We start from the raw sequence: 15,824 nt of genomic DNA, 5'->3' as shown, positions 1-15,824 counted from the left end.
ATCAAGGTTTTATTTTGCTTACTGTAGACTATGACTGTTGTTATCAGATAATAGAAAAGGTTTCCTTCTGACAACTCTCCCATGCAGATCATTGAAGCACTGTACTGTGAACCCGTGGACAGCTACTCCAGTGACAGCTAAACCTTTCATCAGGTCATATGTGGTTATCAGCCACAAGTTCTGTTTTGCAGATCTGCCCAGTTTTTTCTTGGCCTTCCAGGTCTTGCCTTGACGTCAACAGTTCTATGAAACTTATATAGAATATACTGAAAGATGTTAAAGCAGACCCAGGAATAAGACCAAAAGTGGAAGCAACAGTCATGAAAAAAGGTAAGCTGATATTTTAAAGAATCTAATCAGTACTGTAAGAGACATTGAATCCAATTCTGTCTATATGGCGGTCCATATTCAGAAGCATTTAGCCAGATTACTGATTTTACTGGCTAAACCTTGGTTAAATATCTCATTATCAGACTAAAATTTAGCTGAATAACTTAGGAGCATTCTGGGTTCGTTTCTGGGAGGAGTTAGGTTAGCTGGATAATCTAACTAGCTAACTCTGATATTCGGAGTTTATCCTGCTAACCTTTCAATATGGCCAGTGGCTGAATATGGATCTCATGGTGTCCTCATAATTTCAGAAGGTCTTTGCATCTACTTCTGCTCTTTTCCGACATGTCTCTTGCTGAAAAATACCTGATTCATCTCATTGATATAGAAATGAGGTGAAAGAATATAAAAGATGAATCAGATATTTTTCAGCGAGAGACTAGTGAGGTTATGTCCTGAAAACTAGTGAGGCTGATAGGTCCCTGTGACTTTGCTGGACAGTACACATCCACCACCAACCTGTCAGCATTAACCCAATTGGTTTCTAGGAAGTTTTAGCCTGTTGGTTGTAACCCAGCTATCCTGTGTCTTGCAGTATCGCTAGATTATGCTTGCTTTATTAATCCCTTGTTTGTTTCTCTCTTTCTCGGGTGTGTGTTGCAGGCCCTGTACCATTTTAATAGCCTTTCTCTGTCCTCAGGAAGGCCTGGCCTCCAGAACTGAACATAGTACTCAAGGTGAGGATTCATTAATGAGCAATACAAGGACAGCATTACCTCCTTTTTTTCCTACTGATAAGAACATAAGAACATGCCATACTGGGTCAGACCAAGGGTCCATCAAGTCCAGCATCCTGTTTCCAACAGTGGCCAATCCAGGTCATACGAACCTGGCAAGTACCCAAAGACTAAAGGGTGGATTTTAAAAGCCCTGCTCGCGTAAATCCGCCCGGATTTACGCGAGCAGGGCCTTGCGCGCCGGTGCGCCTATTTTCCATAGGCCGCCGGCGCGCGCAGAGCCCTGGGACGCGCGTAGGTCCCGGGGTTTTCAGAAGGGGGCGTGTCGGGGGCGGGCCCGTGGGCATGGCGCCGGCCCGGGGGCGTGGTCCAGGGCCTTCGGACCAGCCCCCGGGTCGGAGCACGGCGCGCCAACAGTCCACTGGCACGCGTAGATTTACGTCTGCTTCTCGCAGGCGTAAATCTACGGACAAAGGTAAGGGGGGTTTAGATAGGGGCCGGGGGGGTGGGTTAGGTAGAGGAAGGGAGGGGAAGGTGAGGGGGAGGGCGAAAGAGAGTTCCCTCCAAGGCCGCTCCGATTTCGGAGCGGCCTTGGAGGGAACGGTGACAGGCTGCACGGCTCGGCGCGCGCCAGCTGCCCAAAATCGGCAGCCTTGCGCAAACAAAAGTACGCAATCGCGCTTTTTAAAAAAATCTACCCCTAAGTCTATTCCATGTTACTGTTGCTAGTAATAGCAGTGCTATTTTCTAAGTCAACTTAATTAATAGCAGGTAATGGACTTCTCCTCCAAGATCTTATCCAATCCTTTTCTAAACACAGCTATACTAACTGCACTAACCACATCCTCTGGCAACAAATTCCAGAGTTTAATTGTGCACTGAGTAAAAAAAAACTTTCTCCGATAAGTTTTAAATGGCCACATTCTAACTTCATGGAGTACCCCCTAGTCTTTCTATTATCCGAAAGCGTAAATAACTGATTCACATCTACCCGTTCTAGACCTCTCATGATTTTAAACACCTCTATCATATCCCTCTGCTTATGAAACCAAGCATTATGTTAGCTTTCCCTGTTGCTTTGTCACTTAGACATCTCATAAAGCCAAATCCCATCTATACTTTCCATTTTTTTGGAAGTGTGATTTAGATGAAGTACTCTCCTTCTTCTGTAATGATGAGTGTGGCTCCTGAAAGAGATGGGGGAAAAAGTAACGGGTGGAAGCAACTGATCAAAAGAAGGAAGTCTTAATGATTATTTTCGGTCTTTCTGTGGTCTCAGCAAAGAAGGTTAAAGTATTGTTGCATTCTGCATTAGATGAGGAGACGATAAATTCTGCACTATAAAAATAAGTGCTATTATCAAATCACATCTTTGTACAAGCACCTGCTGATCCATCAGGATTTGAAAAGTATATTGGCAGAGTAGAATCACAGTTAAAGTACAGCATTGCAAACCTGGAGACCTCAGTTCAATTCCCTTATTCCACATTCACTGTGTGACCTTAAGCACACCACTTAACCTCCACTGTGCTTACGCTTGAGTTGCAAGCTTTCTGGAGAAGGAATGATCACAACCACACCAATGATGTAACCCAGGGTTGTGTGAACTGAGAGTGCTGTTTAAACAATATATTAAAACATGTGTATAGCAAGCACTCACACTAAGAACCAATATTTTCTAGGCTTCCATCTGCTTTTTCTTCATTTTTTATCAGGATTTTTTTGGGAAATGTTCCCTTTTAAAATTTTGATTCGATTATTAAATGAAGCCAGCAGTGGTATTTTCCAGCATACACACTTTATTTGCATGAATGAGTTATAAGAAGAGAGAATGACTTCTCTCTGATTAGGAATCATCCTTGTAGATTACATCTATTATCAGTTTTAACAAAACAAACAAAAAAAAATCAGTGAAAGTAAATTACCTTCTCATTTGCACCATTTCATAAGAACATAAATAAGAATGTTAATGCTGTGAAAAACCCTGGGCCTTTATTGAAGAACGGTACGGTTGGAGGAAGTTATCTAACAGTATTTCCCTTGCATTCAGCATAATAGAAAGTAAATAGTACTCCAAGTATCAAGGGGAGGGGATGGATCAGGGAGCAGAGTGGCTCTTTACTCTGTTTGCTACATCCTCTGCTTCATCCTGTTCCTCCCCTCCCCTGCTAGCTTCCTGGTAGTGTAGAGGGTGGGGTAGGAAGCAAAGTGCTATTCTCTGCTGAGTGTGATTCTGTGAACCTGTGCCTATTCCTAGAGAAGAGACAAGTACCGGAGGCTGTCTTGGGATTAGGAAAGGGTGAGAGTGCTGGGGTAGGGCTTGGGGATAGAGAATAAAGTTCTGGGATCATCCCTGGAGAAGATGACAGAGAGAGAATATGTATGTGAGAGAGTGGGGAGGAGGGAGTTGAAGAGAGAATGTTGATGCACCCCCTTCTACCACCAATCCGCTCTGAATCTCAGCGTGACCACAACTCAAATGTCCTCAGATACAGCCGTTTGCAGAGAAGTGGCTGGGTGGAAAAAGGGTTGGAGAGTTCATGTACAGAAAGCATGCACTGGAAATGAAATTGGGCCTGGCAAAGTGTCATCAGAAGTGGGATAAGTGCCGATCCATTCATAAAAAGACCGGGTTAGAAAACTAATCAGCTGTGGAGAATTATACAAAGACATTGCAGTTGTTGCAAATGTAGAAATATAAGGCCAAATTTTTAAATGGCCGCACGCATAAAAATCGGCACTTTTGCGTACAAGCGGCAGGCCCTGAAAAAGGGGCAGGCTGGGGGCGTGGTCTAGATGGGGAGAGGCGGGGCGGAGTGGAACGGAGGCCAGCTGGGACAGCGGCCATTAGCCGCTGTCCCGGGCCAGCGCATGCCAGCAGCCGGCCGGTGCACATAACTTACTTCTGCTCATCAGAGCAGGTAAGTTACAAAAACAAAAGGGTTAGTTAGGCTTGATTTAGGGGTCGGGGTAGAGAGGGGAAAGGGAAGGAATGTTAGGCAGAGAAGTTCCCTCCCAGTCTGCTTCTTAATTGGAGCGGACTGGGAGGGAACTGGGGGAGGCCCGATTGCGTCGCCACGCGTATCAATGCAAAATTCGGCCCCCTAAAGGGCACCGCCCGCATATGTGCGCATGGATTTTAAAATCCGGCGCACAAGTACACGCAGCCAACGGATTTTATAACATGCACGTGCCAGCGCTCACGTGCTATAAAATCGGCGCGTCCATGTTTTAAAATCTACCCCATAATGAGAAACTAAGCAGTGAATTGGGCAAGTGGGCTAGCTAGCTTTGTAGGGAGTGGAGCTTATTCTGCAAAGGGTGTTAACAAACAGGACTGAAGGCTCTTCAGTAAATCTGTTGCTGTGTGAGTCCTGGGTATTAGCGCTGTGATGAATTGACAAATTTCCTGTAAAGGTTCTGAGTGTTTATAGCAGTTTTGTGATGCATCGTAATGTGTCTGGTAGTGGAAGTAGTTTGCTTTGCTGTTAATGAGATCTAGAACCTAATTAGTTTAATATAATCAAAATGCATATAATTCAAAATAAGCAAAAAAGGCAAGACATAATTATGGATTAAATACACTTCCTTTGCACTCCCTAATGCTTAACAGGGTAGAGGTTAAGGATCACATTCACACCTATCTAAGGGCCACAAGTTTGGGACCTAGGTCACACTTGCATCTACTTATAGGCTACAAATAACAGTGAAATGTTTTACATTTTAAAAACCCACAAAACATTTCATGGTCTCCCAGCTTGTGGTGTGTGGTGTGTGCTGTGTACAGGATGAAGGCACATTTCTTCACTTGGCCATAGGTGCTAAACGGCCTGGGCTACAGTTCTGTCTTCATGTCCTGACTTTTCCCACTTTGAATTTCTTCAATCATATTAATTAAGTTTTCTTGGGGGTCACTTGAGCTTTAGAGATCCTTAAAGCAGATTTCCCCAAACTCTCACAGGCTTTAATGTATTGTCTTTAAGAGCTTGGCTTAATTCTTTCTCCCCTCAAATCTAAATACAGAAAGGGGTTGAGAAGTAGCACAAGTTTGAGACGTGTGGGCACTAGCACCAAACTTGTTTCAAACGTGTGCAAATTCAAGCCCTTTCTGTGTCCAATACATGCACATGTATTCCCCTCAATTACAGCATCTTTCATTGCGGCCTCCTTCTGTAAATGATGTTCACCAAGCCTGATGAGACTGGCTGTGACTACCCTGCATATGCACAGGGCAGCGCACCCGGGGGGCGGGAGAGACCGCAGAGCTGCTGGCAGCCGAAGAAGAAGAAAAGCTTCAAGCCGCCACCGGCCGTCGATGAGGCACATCTTCCGGTTGCGGGTATGTGCGCGCCCGTGTGCGGGCACAGCTTTCACTCTCCCCGGCACACGGGAAGGTCCGCGGGGATGGCCCCAAGACATCAGGAGCCCCACGAGGCCCAAAGATATCAGGAGGCCATGTGTGTATGTGTGTGAGTGACTGAGAGCATTTCTGTGTTAGTGCTTGTGTGTGTCTGAGAGCCTATGTGTTTGTGCATGTGTGTATGTCTGTGTGAGAGCCTGTGTGCTTGTGAATGTGTCTGAGTGAGAGCCTATGTGTGTGCGTGTATGTGTCTGAGTGAGAGCCTATGTGTGTGCGTGTATGTGTCTGTGTGAGAGCCTGTGTGTGTGCATGTATGTGTCTGTGTGAGAGCCTGTGTGTATATTTGTGTGCCTGTGAGAGCCCATGTGTCACATATAGGCTCTCACAGGCACACACACACACACACACACATAATGTGTCTGTGAAGGAGAGGAAGCCTGTCCATGTGCTTTCATTGGCTTGAGCGCCCGTCAATTTGGGCGCTCAAGCCAATGAAAGTACGCTTCGCTTCGCTTCGTGCCGTGACGTCATGCGCTTCGCTGGCTCTAGCCATTGGAGCCGAGAGCCCGAACCGCGCCGCGGAGTACCTGCTGGAGCTGAACAACATCATCGAGAGCCAGCAGAAGTTATTGGAGACAGCGGCGGCGCATCAAGGAGCTGGAGGTGCAGCTGGAGCGGCTGAGCCAGGAGAACCGGGACCTGCGTGGGGACCGCTGGAAGCCGCTTTCGCCGCCGGCTGCCCCCCTCCGGAGGACGGCAGAGAAGGCTGAAAGGGCTGAAAAAGCAACAAGAAGTTAGTTGGTAACATGTCGAGTCGCTTCGGGAGAAGGGGATTTTAGGTTTTTAGGTTTCCTTTTGGGGGAAAGTTTGCCGCCTACCCTTACCCCTGCCTCTAACGCAGGGGTAGGGGTAGGCGGGTAAATTAGCAGGTTAAACGCGCGACTAAACTGCAGGTTAAAAAGGCGATAGTCGGGGCGTGCGTTACTGTATGGGGGGGAATAGCTAATTCGATGGTTTACATCTCATATACATGCCGCGGGCGGAAGGGGTTACTCGTTAATTTAAAGAGGCGGTAAGAATGGGTTAAAGGGGATAGTGAATCGCGGGTTGGGCTAACGCGGCCAAATTGTGAGTAAAAGGCGGGTTAGAAGCAGGGTAACCGCGGCCGCACTTTACTGTATTGACCTGATAGCTAGTAATGAATGGGCCCCCTGAAAACACAACTGTTTGTAACATTGTCAGTGTATCTAGGATCGATGCTGATTGGACAGGACATTCTAATGAGTCAAAAGTATAATAAGATGTGGATAAAAAAATGCACACTGAGCTTCAGTGCACATTTATTTACTCATGCACTTAAAAAAAGTTAACTCCCGATGCTGAAAACTAATGGTCTGCTAATGCATTGAGATCTTTAAAAAAAAGTGCACTAACCCAAAAATGAAGACACAGAAATATGCATGGCATGCATAAAACCTGATTTATGTGCATAAAACATTTTTCTGTGCTGAAAACATGATTTCTGCATAAATCATGACTTCTGCACATAAATCCTGAGTACAGGACCCCCCTATACCTCAAACTCCAGATTCAGCCCCATAGACTTATATTAGCCCCAAAAATGTGAGTTAACATTACTCCACCCTGCATAAAAAGGCCTATTGTAATATGTATTGGGTATGAGTTGGTCCTCAGAAAGTCACAAGTAAACCGAATTACAATTCCGATATAGTAAACATCACTTACCAAAATAGTAGAAACTGCCAACATTCAAATAGTGACAGCCCTACCTATCAGGCCCATACAGTAAACTGCATGGGAGAGCGGGCGCTCCGAGGCGAGCGCCCGCTCTCCTGGGCACGCAATTCAGTATTTAAATTAGGGCCCGTGCTAACAAGAAGGCGCTAGGGACACTAGTGCGTCCCTAGCGCCTCCTTATTGGTGGAAGCGGCAGCTGTCAGAGGGTCTGACAGCCGACGCTTAATTTTACCGGTGTCGGTTGTCGAACCTGCTGACAGCCCCGAGTTTGGAACATGGATGCCGGCAAACTTGAGCGTCCGTTTTCCAACCCGCGGGCAAATTTTTTTTTTTTGGGGGGGGGGGCCCTCTGACTTAATATCATTATGATATTAAGTCGGAGGTTGTACAGAAAAGCAGTTTTTTCTGCTTTTCTGTATACTTGCCCGGTGCTGTCTGAAGGAGTTAATTTCTGCGAGTAAAATGTGCGGCTTGACTGCACATTTTGCTTTCTGTATTGCTGGTGAATATCTAATAGGCTCATCAACATGCATTTGCATGTGATGAGCGCTATTAGTTTCGGGGGAGTTGGCCGCGCGTTTTCCACTCGCTATTACCCCTTACTTGTATAAGGGGTAATAATAGCACGTCAAAAAACGCGCAACCAAATGGGGGCTAATGGTGCGCTCGGCCAAGCGCACTGTTCTATATTTGCCTGTATGAAAAGGCAATACTACAAATATTACACCAGGCCGTAAAGCAGCAATACACCTCCTACTAGGAAAACAGAACAAACCAAGCTGCTATAGATCCCTACATAAATGTACAGGAAGCCTAAACTCCTAATGTTAAATAAAAAATGTCATAACCTCCATAGCAGTCTGCCTTTCCTGGGAGGAAAATAGCAAAAAACTTTTTTGAATAATATAGCTTTTCAAAGGAAAAAGGAAATTCCATGTACCTAAACTTTGAAGCTCTCTGATAGTTTAAAAATCAAAATAGTAATAATAACACCTCAAATTAATAAATCAGACCCAAAACAGTAAATGGCCGAATTTTGGAAGTAAATTATGTTCAAGGAGCAGGGAAAAAAATAACCAAAGTCAGTGAAATCCCCTGAAACGTTTTGCATCAAAGCAAACAATTATAACATCTTTAATTGTAGCCTCCTCCCTGTCCAGCAACATACATCTGCCTCCTTTGGCCGATCTAAGGGTGGCCAAGCCTTCCGTGTACCTGCAAACCAGCTTGGCCTAATTCCAAGAGATTATTTGCTGCTGAATCAAAGCCCTGCCAAGAAGATTCAGTAAAGCGAGCAACGGATTGCTGTAAGGAGGGAGGGAGGGAGAGAGAGACACACACACACACACACACACACACATAACCTGCCAGGAACTGGATGCTTCTGACCACCCTACAGTTCCCACAGTGCGGGAGACGAGCTCGGCCATGCAAGAAACCACCAGGAGGATGAGCCTGCGGCCCATGCCCGTCACCACTGTGCCAATCCGCCACTCAGCGCTGGGAATGGCAGTGAAGGATGCATAGCAGCCGCGCTGCTCCACTGTCACCATGGCCTGGTGGCTCTCGTCGCGTACTGGCTTGTCCAGCTGTATGAGGTGAGGGATTAGCTTAGGTGGCTAAAGTGAAAGCTGAAGTGTGAGCTAAGCCCTACTGAGTACTTAGACCGCCTTTCCCTATAATTTTCTACCATTAAAAGCAAAATTCTAACTAATATTTATTTTCTAACCTTGATTTCTGAGCTTTATTTGTGTTCTTCTGTCCTCACCAACAGCATTCTTTACAAGCAAGTGCTGTAATTGAATTTCTGAAAAGGGATTCAGTTTATACCATATATTTATTTATACATAAGGCATCCTCCCCAGGGAGCCGCACTGAAAATAAAAGACCCAATAAATCAAGGTAAGCAAACAAAGTCATTAACAGAATAGGAAAAATAACATGCACTGGGAGGGAGATCAGCTAGGGTGACTATGGAAAAGATGATTGGAAGAAATGAGTCGTTAAGTGGGAGTGATATGTGGACAGAGTTTAGAATTAACTCCGCATTAGGTTTAGTGGGACAGTCCTGGTTTTGGTCTCTCTGTTTACTGTCCCACAAGAAAGCACCTTTATGTTATAAAGGTCCCATTCTGAGCCATGACCCCAGTTTGACCTCAGATTTGGTCTGTTCTGACTCTTATTGCAGTGCGCTGTTACCTTGTGCTCCCCCTCCTGCCAGGAGTTCAGGAGTAGCCTTGCGACCCAACTTTAGGGTCCTACTTAATAAACGTTTTCCTCATAGAAACAAAATAGGAGAAAATGTTTAGTAAATAGGCCCCCCCCCTAGATTTTAAGTCTTATTGTACGTGAACGTAACTTGTCTTGAGCTGCCAATGCAAAGATGTAAAGGAAAAAATTAAAATTAAAAATACAATTACGGAGGCACCACTCCAAAGTCTTCTCATTCATTTCTACCATCTGAGCAGCACTTCCACCACTGCTGGCATGGGGAATGATGCCCAGCCTTCTTTCCTCCCACACGCCCACGGCAAAGTCATTGCTAGAGAATTTAGCGCTCTGTGTTGAAACAGCAGGAAGTACCCCCATCACCCCACCCCAAGCCAACCCTTTCCCCAAGTGGGCAGCGATAATAGTTCTGCCACTGCCTATCATCTGACCCTTCAGTCTGCCCCCCTCGCAAAGATGTGCCCTGTGCTACCGCACCATTCACACTCTCTTACCTACAGCCCTGCTACCCAAGCTTCAGTAAGGCTCCACAATGACTGCTCGTCAAACATCTTTGTTTTCAGTTCTGGAAAATGTGGTAACCCTGATTTAGTTATATCACACTCCAAAGTATCCAGTAAAGTATAAGCTTTCTTTTATTGAACCAACCAAAATAAATTATGCATATTGTTACTGTATATTAGCTTTTGAGGTCTCATAGGTCTCTTCTTCAGAAGTCTCTCCAAAAGACACCTTCTCAGGTGTCTAGGAAGCCTCAATTCCTAATGTTAAATAAAAGATGTCATAACCTCCAAAGTATCCTATCTTTCCTGGAAGGAAAACAGCAACAAACCTTTTTGAATAATACATTATATAGCTTTTCAAAGGAAAAAGAAAATTCCATGAATCTAAACTTTGAGGCAGTAATAATAGCACCTCAAATTAATAAAAACAAACCAAAAATAGAGTAAAAACATGGCTCTTTAAACAAGCATTTTACAAAGAGATGGGAGAATAGAAATTTATTCAGGAAAAGGCAGGGGAGCACCGACACACAGTACTTAGGACTGTACTTTAGATTAATCTATGAATGTTACAACACCACAATAAGTACAACTATAATACTAAGGGGTAGATTTTCAAAGGGATACGCGCGTACCCCCCGAAAACCTACCCCAAACCCCCCCTGCGCAGGCCGAGCCTATTTTGCATAGGCTCGGCAGCGCGCGCAAGCCCCGGGACGCGCGTAAGTCCCGGGGCTTGCAAAAAGGGGCAGTCGGGGGCGTGGCCAGGAGGCGCGGTTAGGGATCTGGGGCATGTCTGGGGCATGTGGGCAGTCCAGGGGCATGGCCGAGTGCCCCGACACAGCGGCCTGTGTCGGGGCCTGCCGCACCAGAGGCAGTAATAACTTCTCCGATAAAGGTGGGGGGGGGGTCTAGATAGGGCCGGGGGGGGTGGGTTAGGTAGGGGAAGGGAAGGGAAGGTGCGGGGGGGGGGGTAGAAAAAAAGTTCCCTCCGAGGCCGCTCCGATTTCGGAGCGGCCTCGGAGGGAACGGGCAGCACGCGTAGGGCTCTGTGCGCGCAAATTGCACAAATGTGCACCCCCTTGCGCGCGCCAACCCAGGATTTTATAAGATACGCGCGTATCTTATAAAATCCAGTGTACGTTTGTTCGCGCCTGGTGCGCGAACAAAAGTACGAGCTCGCATATGTTTTTAAAATCTTCCTCGGCGTGTGATAAAACTACCTGTGTAAGTACCTTGTTACAATTGGTCATGAACTACTTCGCTAAATGACTATGTCTAATGATATATTATAACCGAACCTTTGACGGCACCTGTTAGAATGTACTATAGTACACTTTTACCTACATTAAATATGTGCCTACATGTAAACCGTTGCGATGGTATTTAACTTAGCGACGGTATAGAAAAGATTTTAAATAAATAAAAATAAAAAATAGTGAATGACCCAACTTTGGAAGTACATTATGTCCACACTATTATTTATGGAGCAGGGAAAAAAAATAACCAAAGTCAATGGAAGCCCCTGGAACGTTTGCTACAAAGTAGGGGTAACAGCTCCATTCGAGCAACAAACTTTAGCCAAGCTAAGAGTGCCCCAGTCTGCCTTGCACCTGCAAACCAGCTTGGCCCAGTTCCAGACCTAATGAGTCACCAAGAGATATCTGCTGCTGAATTAGAGCCCTCCCAAGAAGGTTCAGTAAAGTGAGCATTGGATTGATGTAGGGTGGGAGAGAGTGAGAGACAGAGCAACAATGTGGGTATGGTGAAAGCTATACCCACATTTTTGCTCTGTGGGGTGCAACTAACCTCCCAGAAACTGCATGCTTCTGTCCACCCTACCCATGGTGCAGGAAACTAGCTCAGACATGTGGCAGACCCTGAGCGCCACCAGAAAGAGAAGCCCGCAGCCCAGGCCTCTCACCACTGCGCAGCTCTGTTGGGGATAGCGGGTGAAGGTTGCACAGCAGCCACACTGCTTCACCGTCATCGTGGTATGACAGCTTTTGTCACACTCCGGGTAGGAGCAGCATTGGAAAAATCCAAAGGATATGTCCAGCTGTGCGTCCAGAAGCCAGGGGAGCAGGAAGAAGCTCATGCAGGAGTCAGAGGTGCAAAGCAGGAATAGCAGTGCCCAGAGGAGCCCGATCCAAGTCAGACTCAAGGCCATCTTCTTGGTGTATTTCCCAGGGGGATAGGATGGGGGTGGGGAAATCCAGGCAGTGTTAATCCTCTCCAAATCCTGATCAGTCTTGGCAGAGGTGAGCTTCAGAGATCTGGCATTCATCGCTTTCCCTTCTCTCTTGCATAGCTCCTGATCAAAGGGGAAAAAATGTTATGCACACTTCTGAAAGACAAAAAAACAAACAAATGAAAAAAAAGAAGTGGCATCTCTAAGTGTAGGAAGAAGGAGAAGAGATTTAAAAAAAAACAAACAAAAAAAAAACATTGCTTGCTTTATTTTGGGTGTTTATGTTTCCCCAAATTAATTCCCATTAGGGATGTGCAGAGCAAAATTTTATGTTCATATTTTTTATGTCCGAAAGGGGGTCCCACTTGCGGCCAATATGGACATAAAAAAAATCCAATGAGTTGGGTATATGTACATATGTGCAAAAAAAAAATTTAAACCCCCTCACCCTCCTTAATCCCCCCCCAGACTTACCACAACTCCCTGGTGATCGAGCGAGGAGTGAGGACGTCATTTCTGCAATCCTTGGCGAGAAGCATGTGACGTCGGTGGCACGTCGAGTGACGCGGCGTCACGTGATTCCCGGCTCGTTCGCGCCGGACGGCTCGTTCGGCCCAAAAAGAACTTTTGGCCAGCTTGGGGGGGCCTCCTGACCCCCCCAAGCTGGCCAAAAGTTCTTTTTGGGCCGAACGAGCCGTCCGGCGCGAACGAGCCGGGAATCACGTGGCGCCGCGTCACTCAGACGCGACGTCACGTGATTCCCGGCAAGTTCGCGCCGGACGGCTCGTTCGGCCCAAAAAGAACTTTTGGCCAGCTTGAGGGGGTCAGGAGGCCCCCCCAAGCTGGCCAAAAGTTCTTTTTGGGCCGAACGAGCCGTCCGGCGCGAACTTGCCGGGAATCACGTGACGCCGGCGTCACTCGACATGCCGCCGACGTCACATGCTTCTCGCCAAGGATTGCAGAAATGGCGTCCTCACTCCTCGCTCCATCACCAGGGAGTTGTGGTAAGTCGGGGGGGGGGGGGGATTAAGGAGGGTGAGGGGGTTTATATTTTTATTTTGGCTCAACAATCGCGATTTCCCACATATCGAACATATCTATGTTCGATATGTGGGAAATCTGATCGTTTATGTCGAATCAATTTTTTAAGTAAAAAAAAAATATGAGTTGCGTTTTACTAATGCGGTCAATCCGAATGCACACCCCTAATTCCCATATCTCGTGAGTTGAGAAATAAATGTGAGATGGTAAAATAAAAATGATCTATGTGCACTTTGGGGACATTTATGGCCCAGTAGGGTTCAGTTTCTTTATAATACACAGAGTCGCAGATTTCAAGGTTATACCTAAGGGTGTCCTTGAATCTAAGGTATTTTCTTCCCTGTGATCTGTACCCACTTTTCAATTGACCATAGAGCATAAGTTTAGGGATTCTGATGTCCTTCATAAGAACAGCATGCCTAGTATTATAGATAAGCAGGCTATAAATTTAAAAATAAATAAGCATTAAAAAATACCATGTTGGGTCAGACCAAAGGTCCAGAGCCCAGCATCCTGTCTCCGACAGTGAGCAACCCAGGTCACGAGTACCCAGCAGATCACAAGTAGATCTATTTCTTGTTACTCACAACCATGGATAGCAATAGCTTTCTTTATGCTATCTCACTAATAATGCGTCATGGACTTTTCCTCCAGGAGCTTGTCCAAACCTAGTCACCTTGACCACGTCCTCTGGCAACAGATTCCACAGCTTGATTGTGCGCTGAGTGAAAAGTACATTCTACAATGTGTTTTAAATCTGCTAATTGTTAGTTTCAGGCAGTGTCTCCTTGTACTATTTTTTGAAAGGGTAAATAACAGTCCTTTAAAATAGCTGTACCATTGCTTGTTTATCCATAAATTCACTCTATCCTTATGACAGTCTGCCCAACAAAGCAGAGCTTTCACCATCATTTTCTCCATGCTAGTAATCTGGCACTTTTCAATGACTTCTCTGTTGGAGATCCCATCCTTATATTGCAGATGAATCTCAGGGAGCAAAGATGGAATTACTTGAGTTACCAGAGCTGTCTGCAGTATAGCATTCAGGATTCATGTCCATAAAGCAAAGTGGACAGTACTACTGTCTGGTACCCTTTGATTATAGGGGCCAGTTTCACCTCTATGTCAGAGTTTGCCAAAGGATGGGATTACATAAGAAATTAAGAGCATTGCTTGGCAATCTCATTAAGATTGGTGATACTGGAAGGAACACTTTCAAGATAACAAAATTTGACAGTCACATTCAGCTGAGTACCTTGATGAAAAATGTAAGCTTGATATAAGGTTACAGAAAGCTAGCTGCTTGGTATATGACCTCCATTTCTTTTTCTTTTTTTTTCTTCAAGCTAATGATGAGCCTGAAGCATCTAGCTGCCTGGGTGAACCGAGCTACAATAACATGGATGTCCTCTAGTAACTGGGATACTAGTGCCTGTCATGTGCAAACAACAAGTCCGAGACCGATGACTGCACCACCTGAGAGCCACCAACTATGAACCCCATAATGTCCATTTGAGACTGAGAAGGGATAAGAGGATCCACTGCATCCCTTAATAGATAGGGCTGATGATAGAAACAAACTTCTCAGGGCAGCCAAGTTTCTGGAGGATTTTCCACAGACTTTTGCGTGGTTTCTGAAGCATATTATATTTATAAATATAGGGGATAATATTCAGCCATTGGTCGGTTTGCAAAGTTAGTCAAATATACTTATCTGTCTAACTTTGGTGGGATAGTCAGCAGCACAGCCATACTGCTAAATATACCCAATTTGCTAGATATGTTTGTTCATTAACTTTAGGGCTCCTCTATGACATAAGCAGGGATATCCATAAGTTATTCAGCTAACGCTGAATATAGGAGTTAGCCGGATAACTTATTTGGCTAACTTAACTCCACCTTGGAACACCCCCAGAATGTCCCTATGTAATCTTGTTACATTTTAGCCAGATAAGTAGGGAAAATATTCATGTCAGCATTTAGCCAGATAAGGGCTGCTGGATATGAACCCTAAGATGTCCAGTTTTGTGTTTTTACAGGATCATTCTGGGAGGGGTGGTAGTGGCAGAACTTTGTTCAGTTTAATTATCAAAATCTCAGGGAGGGAGGCTGATGTCTAGCGGGCTTGATACCCATGCACCAACCCTTAAAATAAGCACATATGCAGATCACAATGTGCTAAATTGTATTGGAACCAATCTTAGGAGAGCTGAGATGTGAGCTGTGAAATGCATGCTTTCCACAAGCTCTAGGAAACAATCAGCTTCCCTCAGTTCTCATCATCATGCATACCCAGTACTATGATTAATGAACATTGAGAGAAGAGATAAGCATCATAACATACTCCAGAAGTTGCCCTCATATTAAATCAATGCACTAGTTAAGAAGTAACTAGTGATATAATTATTTTAAAAAGAGTTAAACTATTTTCTTCACTAGCACCACCTCCCCAAATCCTAGCTACTACCAGATCCCTCACTGACCAAGGGCTGGAGAGAAAGTCTCCCCAAATTCTTCAGTTTCCTTCTAATCAGCAGGGATTACCACAGTCGTCTTCCCACCCAAGCCCCACTGGCCCCAACAGACAGATCTGAATCCAGATCTTTTGCAATACAGCCATAGAGTCAGCCTTTCATAGCTACTTCATGTAACTATAGCAACATAGTTAATGATGG

The 15,824-nt window shown here is 45.3% G+C and overlaps 1 long non-coding RNA gene across 1 annotated transcript; it reads left to right on the top strand.

Moving 5' to 3' along the window:
• The first annotated feature begins 225 nt into the window (after positions 1–225).
• On the top strand, positions 226–15,003 carry LOC115089479. The gene is made up of 3 exons (XR_003856106.1): positions 226–330; positions 1,031–1,067; positions 14,496–15,003. It is a non-coding gene; the product is annotated as an uncharacterized LOC115089479 (long non-coding RNA).
• Positions 15,004–15,824: the final 821 nt, after the last annotated feature.

This window comes from Rhinatrema bivittatum, chromosome 4, assembly GCF_901001135.1.
Source record: "Rhinatrema bivittatum chromosome 4, aRhiBiv1.1, whole genome shotgun sequence".
Lineage (NCBI taxonomy): Eukaryota > Metazoa > Chordata > Amphibia > Gymnophiona > Rhinatrematidae > Rhinatrema > Rhinatrema bivittatum.
Note: the sequence above shows the minus strand (reverse complement) of the source record. Positions and strands in the feature narration are given on the sequence as shown.